Here is a 12,811-nt window from a genome sequence, read left to right on the forward strand (position 1 = left end):
TCTTGTTTCTCAGCTGATGAATCTTAAGAAGGAATCCCATCGCTATTCTGTATTATAAGAAAATACAGTACACCCCCGAAATTTTCTCATGGTTTAGGCTATTCATCTTTTCGCTTCCGACCAACTGTCACCAGCGCCTGCATGAGAGTCTACTTCGCGTTCGATGAAGCACATTGAAATGAGCAACGTGAAGCTTTCATGACGTTCTCGCGGGAGATTCGTGTGAAACTCGCGCGAGAACTGCCGTCTCTGTTATCCTGTCTTGTTTGTTTCTCATTCTCATTATCTGTTATTCTGTGTATTTTGTTGTGAGCATTACTAAAAAAAATAATTTAAAAAAAAAAACTGACGGCATCCAACATCTGCGTGAGTTTCTCGGTACGCCTACGTCACGCTTCAAGTTACGGCAAGCATGAACTCTCAACCCTCGCATGCACGCGCAGAAGACAGCTGGTCGAAAGTTTTAAAAATATTCAAATATTTGGTATTTTTCTTACAAATACGTATCGTTTCACTTCAGAAGACATCGATTTATCCATTAGGGTCGTATGGATTACTGTAGTTATTGCTGTTTGTGCTGTTTGATCCCAGATAGCAAACGGATGTGGGCCACTGCAGGCAATGATGCGGCACTGCAGGCCTTCTTATGGCCCGGACAAAATGTATGTGAGCCTTAAGTGGCCCACATGTAACATGGCAAATATGGCCCAAATATTTCAAATCACATGTGGGCCTTTTTAGGCAAAGATGTGGCACTTACGGCAATGTGTAATCTGAATGTGAGCCTGAAGTGGCCCATGTGATAAATAATGAATATGGCCCAAATATCACAAACCAAATGTGGGCCATCTTTGGCAAAAATGTGGCACAATCAACAATGGCTAATCTGGCTTTAAACCAAATGTGGCCCACATATGCTGCAGCAAATGTGGCCCAGTTATCTTAAAACACAACTGGGCCAGTTTTGGCAAAGATGTGGAAAGTAATCACTGGCAATTCTGAATGTGAACCTAAAGTGGCCCACACATGGCATAACAAAAATGGGCCGAATACATTACTCCAACTTTGGACCACATTTGGCAAATGTACGGCACAGTCAGCATTGGCTAACCAGGGTGTGAGCCTAAACTGGTCCACATATAATGCAGCAAATGTGGCCCAGTTATCTTAAAACATATCTGGGCCAGTTTTGGCAAACTTTTGGGACAGTAATCACCGGCAAATCTGAATGTGAACCTAAAGTGGCCCACAAATGGCATAAAACGTATGGCCCGGATAGATTATTCCAACTTTGGACCACATTTGGCAAATGTACGGCACAGTCAGCACTGGCTAACCAGGGTGTAAGCCTAAACTGGCCCACATATAATGCAGCAAAGGTGGCCCAGTTATCTTAAAACACAACTGGGCCAGTTTTGGCAAAGATGTGGAAAGTAATCCCTGGCAATTCTGAATGTGAACCTAAAGTGGCCCACACATGGCAAAACAAAAATGGCCCAGATACATTATTCCAAATTTGGACCACATTTGGCAAATGTATGGCACAGTCAGCACTGGCTAACCAGGCTGTAAGCCTAAACTGGCCCACATATAATGCAGCAAATGTGGCCCAGTTATCTTAAAACATATCTGGGCCAGTTTTGGCAAACTTTTGGGACAGTAATCACCAGCAAATCTGAATGTGAACCTAAAGTGGCCCACAAATGGCATAAAAAGAATGGCCCGGATAGATTATTCAAAATTTGGACCACATTTGGCAAATGTACGGCACAGTCAGCACTGGCTAACCAGGGTGTAAGCCTAAACTGGCCCACATATAATGCAGCAAAGGTGGCCCAGTTATCTTAAAACACAACTGGGCCAGGTTTGGCAAAGATGTGGAAAGTAATCACTGGCAATTCTGAATGTGAACCTAAAGTGGCCCACACATGGCATAACAAAAATGGGCCGAATACATTACTCCAACTTTGGACCACATTTGGCAAATGTACGGCACAGTCAGCACTGGCTAACCAGGCTGTAAGCCTAAACTGGCCCACATATAATGCAGCAAATGTGGCCCAGTTATCTTAAAACACAACTGGGCCAGTTTTGGCAAACATGACGGAGTGTAATCACTGGCGATTCTGAATGTGAACCTAAAGTGGCCCACACATGGTAAAACAAAAATGGCCCAGATGCATTATTCCAAATTTGGACCACATTTGGCAAATGTGTGGCACAGTCAGCACTGGCTAACCAGGCTGTAAGCCTAAACTGGCCCACATATAATGCAGCAAAGGTGGCCCAGTTATCTTAAAACACAACTGGGCCAGTTTTGGCAAAGATGTGGAAAGTAATCACTGGCAATTCTGAATGTGAACCTAAAGTGGCCCACACATGGCATAACAAAAATGGGCCGAATACATTACTCCAACTTTGGACCACATTTGGAAAATGTACGGCACAGTCAGCACTGGCTAACCAGGGTGTAAGCCTAAACTGGCCCACATATAATGCAGCAAATGTGGCCCAGTTATCTTAAAACTTATCTGGGCCAGTTTTGGCAAAATTGTGTGACAGTAGTCACTGGCAATTCTGAATGTGAACCTAAAGTGGCCCATACATGGCAAAATAAAAATGGCCCAGATACATTGTTCCAACTTTGGACCACATTTGGCAAATGTACGGCACAGTCAGCACTGGCTAACCAGGGTGTAAGCCTAAACTGACCCACATATAATGCAGCAAATGTGGCCCAGTTATCTTAAAACTTATCTGGGCCAGTTTTGGCAAACTTTTGGAACAGTAATCACTGGCGATTCTGAATGTGAACCTAAAGTGGCCCACACATGGCATAACAAATATGGCCCAGATACATTACTTCAACTTTGGACCACATTTGGCAAATGTACGGCGCAGTCAGCACTGGCTAACCAGGGTGTGAGCCTAAACTGGCCCACAAATAATGTGGCCCAGTTATCTTAAAACACATCTGGGCCAGTTTTGGCAAAGATGTGGAAAGTAATCCCTGGCGATTCTGAATGTGAACCTAAAGTGGCCCACACATGGCATAACAAAGATGGCCCAGATACATTACTTCAACTTTGGACCAAATTTGGCAAATGTACGGCACAGTCAGCACTAGCTAACCAGGGTGTAAGCCTAAACTGGTCCACATATAATGCAGTAAATGTTGCCCAGTTATCTTAAAACATATCTGGGCCAGTTTTGGCAAAGATGTGGAAAGTAATTCTTGGCGATTCTGAATGTGAACCTAAAGTGGCCCACAAATGGCAAAATAAAAATGGCCCAGATACATTGTTCCAACTTTGGACCACATTTGGCAAATGTACGGCACAGTCAGCACTGGCTAACCAGGGTGTAAGCCTAAACTGGCCCACATATAATGCAGCAAATGTGGCCCATATATCCGAAAACATATCTGGACCAGTTTTGGCAAAGATGACGGAGTGTAATCATTGGCGATTCTGAATGTGAACTCCAACTGTACTCCATTACTCCAACTTTGGACCACATTTGGCATATGTATGGCACAGTCAGCACTGGCCAACCAGGATGTAAGCTCAAAATGGAACAGTAAGCATGTTAATAGTTAATAACAATTAGGGCCAATGTTGGTAAATATACGGTACAGTTGACACAGCAAATATGCTCTAAATATCATAAAAAACAAGGCCACTTCTGGCTTTGGAAGGAGCACCTTTAAAAACTGGTTAATTTAGATGTATAGCTAAAAATGAAACTGAAAATATAGCATTAATACTTTTCAGGGATATTTGATATAGGATGCAACACTTAATTGTACAGGCTAATCTGGAGAAGGCAGATATTTCAGTTTTTTTAACATAACTTTATTGGTGTGTTTGTGTGTGTGTGTTTGTGTGTACAGGTATATGTGGTTTATGAGTACACAAATGTCTGTAATGACATATGCATTACAATGTAAACATGGTTTATGAGGACACTTCCCTTGTCATCATAAACCAAATGGCCTAAAAACATACTAAACTTTTTTTTTTTAATTCAAAACATGTTTTGTGTGGTGGGTAGGTTTAGGGCTAGGGGAGGGGGGTATACAATATATGGGGGAGAGGGGGTAATAAGAAATTATGTTTTTGGAAAATGTAAATTGTAGAAAGTTTTCTGTGATGGGTAGGTTTAACGTAGAGGGATAGGTTATGCAGTTTGTACAGTATAAAAACCATTATGTCTATGGAAAGTCCCCATAAAACATGAAAACACAGCGTGTGTGTGTGTCTGTACTGTAGAGCAGAAACACAGACGTGCACTATTAAAGCTCTTACAGTCAGTTATGCTGTACATGTACTGTAAGTAAAGTGTCTGATTGAGAAACGTGTACAACATAGTTAAAATTAGTGAACTCTTTTTATGGTCTTGGAACATATGTTTGGTAGAGAGACATGAGCTGCTGTATGTTAAAAATCTTTGCCATGGTTTCAAGCAGGACATATTCCACTGTCCATGTTTTGTTGATCTGGTAACAAGATCCCTACAAGTTAGTCCTAACGCTACCCCTAAACCTAACCCAACCCATTATCCTTAAAGTAAGAAATGATAACCAGCACAAAACCCTGGTTGTATGCATAAACTTGACATAAACTGTAAACTTGTCACTCAAATATGATTGGTTGAATGAAATGCAGGATTAACAATGTAAGCAGGCAGTGTCATTTTATAAACTGCTTAAGTGACCCTGATATTGTAATAAGTACATAAATTAATGAATGAATAAACTAATAAATAAATAAAACATTACAAAACAAACATTAATACAAAATAATTAATTTGTCTTACATTTTAACTGAATATTGACATTTACATTTATAAATGACTTTTTTTATGAATAAAAATAGCCTTTCATATTATTAAATGAGGCTATTGATATTAGGCTATTAACTTTTCAAACATTTTATTATTATTATTATCATGTTATAGGCTTCAGCTAACTTTGTTAGAGATAATAATCTTTTTTTAATCAGAGTTCAAACTGGTTCGAATTTTCCTATTTCCGGCCCTTTAAATTTAAAAGTAGGCGCGCAAAAGGCGGAACAGCAGAGAGGATCGGCTGGAGAGAATTGACGGTTGAAAACTGCACAAAATTAAAGTCAAGGTAAGATTTTATTAAAAGTAATGGATTTAAACAATGTCTTTATGTTGTTGGCGATTGCTTCGTTATATTTGATTGGAGTATTAATGTGATATTAAAGTTAGCTAATGATAACTTAAATCGTTAGCAAGCAAACATAAGGCTATTTAAAGATAAGTTAGTCATTTCAACTTTTGCTATCTCTGGATTTTCAGGATTTTTTTTTAAATATGAATGTTTGTGTAGAGAAATGGGCTGAATGATTTGAAGTTTGTGTAGGCTACAATGATTAAGTGACCGTGACATAGTAATTTGCTATGTTCGCGCTGTTTACATTTTTCTTATGATACTTTGCTACGGCCAGTAGATCAAGACTGATTAGTTCATTGTTTTTAACTATTTTATGTAATATCTCGTGAATAACGTTGATTAGTTCACCTCCGAGTCTTTTGAACCGAGTCTTTTTCGTTCATTCACATCACGTGACGGCATTCAGTTAACGTTAGTTTGGTTTTACTCAAGTAACATGATCTGATCTACAATTAAGTCCCATGAAGGCAGCATGTAGCCCGGTTAAACTGTAAATCCAGTGGTCAATAACACTGAAGTGATACACTGTCTGTCTCCTCAATGTAGATCCTCCTGCTGTAAAAACCAGTATTGACCAGCCTGAATTCCCTTTCAGTCACTGTCTACCAACCTGCAGTCGGTTCAGCACGGTACTGTAGACAAGTGTTTTTACTTATGTTTCATTATGGCATAACAGTAAAATAAAAATTATGACTATAATTCAATTGGACATTCATCTATGTATTCATTGTACATTATACTGCACTAACTAGTTTTATTACTTGTCAGAAACATCAGGCTCACAGCAACAGATTAAGAAGAATCCTGCATCAAAAGATGACTTCAACTTGCATGTGAGACAGAGTGAGAAGAGAAAAAGAGGAATGAAGATGGACTGTCTAAGAAACCTGTAAGTCCGTTACACTGTCTATTTTGCTCTATGTGTGTAATAATTTGTATTATACTACGAGGCTATTGAATGCTTGAATTAGAGCTGTGACGATAACCGCAATACCGCAGTAATGAGATGCCTACCGTGATGTTGAGGCCATTACCGTCATCACCGCACCGTTTCTATGGTAACCAAGAGCTCCTGCACTCATCAGATTCATGCGGCTGCAGCTTGTTTGTGGTATTGGCGAAAAGAATGATTTGTTGAACATCCGCGAAAATGTTAAAGTATGTAAAATAGTGACTGAACTTAAACATATGCTTTTATTAAAACTGATGATCTGCTGTGCCAAGGGACATTTCGAAACATTTCACTGGTTACTTTCGTTTACTGCATAGACCTTTATGTCATATTCGTATTTGTGTGAAAGTCCACGCAGCTTTCAGTGGGCAGGGCTATTGGCATTATTAATAAAGAAACATGAATGAATGAGAAAGTAAAGAGCAGGACATTCTTGATATTAAAAATAAAATTCAATACTGGCAGGATGTTTCTATGCGCGTGCTCCGAGTGTAACACGGACAAGCATTGAAGCCTCTGTTTTCAGTTGCGCGTCTAATTGGTCAAATACACCGTGTCAAAATGCCTGCACTGGTGAGTGTTCACATAAACACAGTAGATGTAAGCACTGTCCGTGTGCTTTGTTCTTCACTCACACACAGTGCCGTAGCGCAAACCTGCAGGGCCCCTTGTAAGCCAAAATGGTTACGTCATAATATTGGGAAATCTTTCCGTTTTAAACCAAGAAAGTGAGCCAATGTATATCACACAAAAAGCAAAGTGCAAACTTTTCTCAAGAGACAAATTTCAGCATAACATGCTGATAACGGTAGGCTATCCTAACTGTCTTAATTTATTCCTTTATTTATTTTGTAGACCATAAATATAGTAAAACAAATGAGAAGAATAGTATTTCGTGTTAAACAGGTTGTTTTTTAAAATGCATCTAAGGGTGCTTTCACACTTGGTTCGATTGCCTGGACCGAACCCGAGTTCAATTGCTCCCCCCTCTCCCTGCACCCACTGGACTGTGTTCACATTATATTATTTGGGTCCGAACCGCGGTTCGTTTGCGTCATCAAACCAGCAGCTGTTTACTACGTTGCTTAATAACGATGGCACAGGAGAAGGCAGCAAAATGCATAACGTTGCTCTCCTCACTATTTTTGTTTTTGAACCGTTGGTTTTGTTCTTAATGGAACTTGCCTCTATCTCCCACGAATGTAGAATGCTGAAGGCGAGCAGAAATGAGAAAAGTTATGCTACAGCTCTCTGTTTGCAGCACGTCAGTCACGCTCGTTGGGAAAGTGAGTGAAACACACACACAGACACACATTTTTATCAAATAATACGGCATTAATAGCGGTACACTTCCGCAATTTGGTACGTTTGCACTCAAATCAGAAGCGAACTGTACCTGAGTTCACTTGAACCGCACCCCAGACCACCCTTTTTAAGCGGACTCGGGTACGGTTCGCGGGTGCGCACCCGAGTTCAGAAGACAGTGTTCACATCATCCAAACGTACCGAACTCTGACGTCAATCGAACCCGGGTGTGCACCAAAAGTGCTAATGTGAAAGCACCCTAAGAGTCATTATTTTTCCCCACCCCTAATGGACACACACCTGGACACACACTTGCACATAAACCTGTTGTCAGCACTGCTCTATTTTTATCAGTAAAAACTGAACTAGCAACTTGAAAGCTACATGACATTTCTCACTAGCGAGGTAACGCCACTGTTCTTAAAGCAGATAAACTTAGAGTTTTGCTATTAATGCACAGGTAGTTCCAGTCAATTTAATTACCATTCTACATTAATGCACTTGCCTTCATTAAAGCACACACTGTTGGTTTCCATGACTTTCCATTAGGGGTGTGCCCGAAGCCAAATACCTGATCCAAAAAGACACAGATAATGGCTTCAAAATATATAACTAATAATTCTGCCAAATAATATTTTGCTGAGGCTGACACAGTTACTCCTCATGTTTGCTGGATAATGATATAATGATATTATGCTTAATCCTCCAAAATCACTATGCAATAATGAGTGTGTTAAGTGAATGAATGTAAACTCTATGAATGAAATGAGCGCAAATCAAATAGCCGTATATTGCTGTTGCCTCTCCATGTGCCACAAATCAGCTTGGAAAGAATAAATCAACTAAAATACTTAGTGCTGTCAACGTCAATGCATGCGATTCATTTTTCCAGTTTAACGCATTAAAATATTTAACACAGTTAATGCAGCATACGTTTTTTTTTGTTTCATCCTTTGGCTAGCAATATATGATTACGCTCTTATTTCTGCGAATGCTTTTAAACCATTTAAGCGCACCAAAAGAGAAAAAGAGAACGCACTGTCTGTGAATGTCCTGTCACACACACGACGCACAGAAAGACGTGCACCAGTATAGTGAGCATGGACGGCCCACCAGTATCGAGTTCTCTGTCATGCTTGAAGAAACAATAACACACACGATAATGTCAAAAATGTCCGTTTTGTTAAATATCATCATTGGAGCAGCCTTGAATGAGTTAAAGTCCCCGTGAACCGGAAGTGCAAACGTCTTTTCTCCAGTGTTGTGACATATTTCCAAGCGAAACAGAATATTGAATAGAGGGCAGAGTTTTAATTTAACGCTCCTCCTCTCCGTCTCTCGCTCATAGCAGACTAAGGGTTGGAGGGGAGTGGTTTACATGTTTTCATCCTAAGCCATCATACTGATGTTATCAGAGAAGGAACACCATTCCTGACCGGAAGTAACATTTCAGATTTTGATTAAAAATTACCACGACAAACAAGTTTTTTCTGTGTATTAACTTGCACGGATTAATTGTTCACCACAAGACTAGTAATATGCACTAACAAAGTAAGTAAGGTCAATTTTGATTTCATGACGACTTGAAGTCTTAAATGAAAAGTAAATGAGTTGTGAGAAAGTGGACATCAGTAGCTGTATTAAGACCCGGGTATACTTCACTTTCCGCGGCCAGAAGCATCTCACGTGCAGTCTTGTCCGCACATCTTTCAAAGTATACTCACAGATGTGATACAGATGTGCGTGGATGACCGAGTTCAGCACGTGCAGTACAATTTAATTCACGAATCGTGCCATCAACGGGGATTAGAGAAGAAAAATAGTGCATCCACCATTGCAACATAGTTCCGAAGTTACACCAAGAGAACAAAGATCAAAATCGATGGAGATAGATAAGCTTCTAAGTTTACTCTTGTTTTTGAATTGCTCTTTCCACACACTTCTTCGACAACTGCACACTGTGCTGTGCATCTTGCCACCTAGTGGACTCTTCCGTACAGCTTGCGCATGCGCTGTTGCACATGCACCGTCCACACAGTCTCGAAATTTGGCCTGCACACGGACGAGGTATGCAGACGTCCGTGAGCCCTCCAGATGACGAACATTACGTCATGCAGACGGTGCACGAACGCGGCTTTAGTTTCAGTGAGACTGTCTTTATTTCATAAAAACATGCCATTAAAAAGTATTTAAAATATACTCTTTATGTTGTTTCTTTATGTTGTTTTTAATTTAGAGATTAACTGTGACATTATTACATAATAATATGTATTATTAAAAACTTGATTATAACATTACATTTAGATCTATTGCATTATATTTAGATAGTGGCATGAAAGGTTGCAACTTTGAATGAGCATTGTCGCTGATCACAGTCATGTTTAGTGTGTAAGCAGTGATCTCATCATTGAAACTCGAATTCTGCTCACTAACAAATACGTTCATCGTAACTAACAGTGCAAACACAATGTAAGTAAGAGGTTTGTTGATTATAATGGGAGTTTTGTTGTGAGTTCAAAACTCAGTCAACATTTTGTCTGTCTCTTCCTTATCCCGAGGTTACCATAGTCAGCTGGATCCCCTCCAAATCCAGATCAGATGCTGGACCTGCATCTTGGCATGACCACAACGCAAGCCTAAATGTCAAAGAAGACCATGTCAACTAGACAAGCCAGACAGATCCCCTGTGAGGACTTCGTTGACAGCCATCGGCAAAGATCCTCAGCAAAGACCACAAGAACCAGACAAGTCCTCTGCACAGACCCCTACGGCCAGCTTCAACTCTATGCCGGCGTGTTGTATTTTGATCTTCAAACTGATGGAACCATATGAAATATTCTAAATTATACCAATCCACAATCTGACTTGTGTTGCTGCCTGAATCATATCACACCATGTTCGTTCATTGGCCAGAGGAGAATTGGTCCCTGACTGAGCCTGGTTTCTCCCAAGGTTTTTTTTTCTTCTCCATTTTTGTAACCTGATGGATTTTGGGTTCCTTACCCCTGTTGCCTTTGGCTTGCTAAGTTTGGGACACTTAATATTCAGCAATAATATTGATTTGATTGCACTGACACTATCATATGAGAACTGAACTGAGCTGGACGATGACATCACTGTTTTCTGCAGAGCTGCTTTATAAAGAATTGAACTGATTTCATAATTGATTAAATATATACAGCTATTGAACAGAACTGAATTAAAACTATACTGACTTCAGCTGAACAATGACACTATTTTTTTTAGAGCTGCTTTACAGCAGAATTGAACTGGAATAATTGAATCATTATCCTGTTTATACCTGTAAAGCTGCTTTGAAACAGTCTATAAAGTGTTAAATTAAAGGTGACTTGACTTTTGAAATAGCCTGATCTGGTAAACAGTAATGCGTTGCCAAAATGTCACCATTCTAGGCAGCATGTGGACCACATGAGGATTTTTATTTTAATCCACTAGGATTAAAATAAAAATCTACTGTGGCCCACATTAGGGTCAGTTCTGGTTTATTATTTGGTTTGTTATTGGCTTACGGCATTTCTAAGGCTTGATTGTGGCCCAGATCTTGAAAACAGGAGTGGACCGCTCATCATGCCATCATTCAACGCAGTATTTGGGCCAGAGCAAGGTGTTGGATCTGGGCCAGAATTAAAATGAACTGTTGCCCAGATTAGGGCCAGTTCTGCTTTATTCGTATTGCTTATGGCTGATATGCGGCATTGGTATGGCTTGCTTGTGGCCCAAATCTGGCCAACAGGAGTGGACCGCCTAAGTGCCATCATTCCATGTGGTCTGTGGGCCAGAGCAAAGGGGTTGGATCTGGCGCACACTTGACACTTTCATGTGGCCCACATTTGGCAGGAATGATGGCACTTGGGCGGTCCGCTCCTGTTTGCCAGATTAGGGCCACAAGCAAGCCACAGTTATGCCGCATGTCAGCCATGAACAAAACAAATGAAGCAGAACTGGCCCACATCTGGCAAACAGTTCATTTTAATTCTGGCCCAGATCCAACACCTTGCTCTGGCCCACATACCGCATGGAATGATGGCACTTGGGCGGTCCACTCCTGTTGGCCAGATTTGGGCCACAAGCAATCCATACCAATGCCGCTTGTCAGCCATAAGCAAATCGAATAAAGCAGAATTGGCCCACATCTGGGTAACAGCAAAGTGTTGGATCTGGGCCAGAATCAAAATGAACTGTTGCCCAGATGTGGGCCAGTTCTGCTTCATTCGTTTTGTTTATGGCTGACATGCGGCATTACTGTGGCTTGCTTGTGGCCCTAATCTGGAAAACGGGAGCGGACCGCCCAAGTGCCATCATTCCTGCCAAAAGTCAGCCAAATGAAAAGTGTCAAACTTGCGGCAGATCTGGGCCACAAGCAAGCCATACCAATGCCGCATGTCAGCCATAAACAAAACAAATATAGCAGAACTGGCCCACATCTGGGCAACAGCAAGGTTGTTGGATCTGGGCCAGAATCAAAATGAACTGTTGCCCAGATGTGGGCCAGTTCTGCTTCATTCATTTTGTTCATGGCTGACATGCGGCATTACTGTGGCTTGCTTGTGGTCCAAATCTGGAAAACAGGAGCGGACCGCCCAAGTGCCATCATTCCTGCCAAAAGTGGGCCAAAGGAAAGTGTCAAATTTGCGCCAGATCTGGGCCATATCAATTTTGCTATCTGGGATGCTTCGACTTTTAGGAACACGTGAGCTTGCATTATAAAGCGTTCCCAGATGATTTATTTTTTTCCTAAAATCCTTTTTGTGTTCATCTTAAGAAGGAAAGTCGTATACATCTCAGATGGCATGAGGGGAAAAGATGAGTAAACGGTGAGCACATTTCCGGGTGTTCTGTATTTTTTAAATACAGAATAGCAAATGGGATTCCCTCTTAAGTTTCATCAGTGGAAAGAAAGAAAAAGAGGAACAAGAGGAGGAGGAAGCCAAGCAAGAGAAACAAATAAGAAGTGTTGTAACTTTAAATCTGTTTTGAAATAAGTTGTTTTTCAAATAAAGTTTTCCAAGTGATATGACTGTTTGCGTTTTTATTTATTTATTATTAATTACTTACCCTGTAACTACATGAAACAAGAGTGTAACAAGCTCCACTTCAATTTACGTCCCGTAATGTCATACTTACCCTTTAACTACATGAAACAAGAGTGTAACAAGCTCCACTTTAATTTACGGCCCGTAATGTCATATTTACCCCTTAGTTATATGTCATAAGTACCCCTTAGTTATAAAATATTAAAAGTATGAATAATTTGTTATTTTTCCTGGTTGTTACCCCTTTATTCCCAATACTTCACATATTGTTCCCCTATACTTACACATACTTACTGTATA

At 40.4% G+C, this 12,811-nt stretch overlaps 1 protein-coding gene and 1 long non-coding RNA gene across 5 annotated transcripts in view; one reads left to right on the top strand and one right to left on the bottom strand.

Moving 5' to 3' along the window:
* LOC125260279 overlaps window positions 1-12,811 on the bottom strand; it is a 46,086-nt gene that overhangs the window by 10,144 nt on the left and 23,131 nt on the right. The window lies entirely within an intron of this gene.
* Window positions 5,001-10,105, top strand: LOC125260341. Of its 2 annotated transcripts, XR_007183004.1 has the most exons (4): window positions 5,001-5,134; window positions 5,747-6,089; window positions 7,359-7,438; window positions 10,016-10,105. It is a non-coding gene; the product is annotated as an uncharacterized LOC125260341 (long non-coding RNA). The 2 variants fall into 2 exon arrangements; XR_007183003.1 differs by lacking the exon at window positions 7,359-7,438 and having other exon boundaries at window positions 5,011-5,134.

Source organism: Megalobrama amblycephala, linkage group LG24 (genome assembly GCF_018812025.1).
Source record: "Megalobrama amblycephala isolate DHTTF-2021 linkage group LG24, ASM1881202v1, whole genome shotgun sequence".
Lineage (NCBI taxonomy): Eukaryota > Metazoa > Chordata > Actinopteri > Cypriniformes > Xenocyprididae > Megalobrama > Megalobrama amblycephala.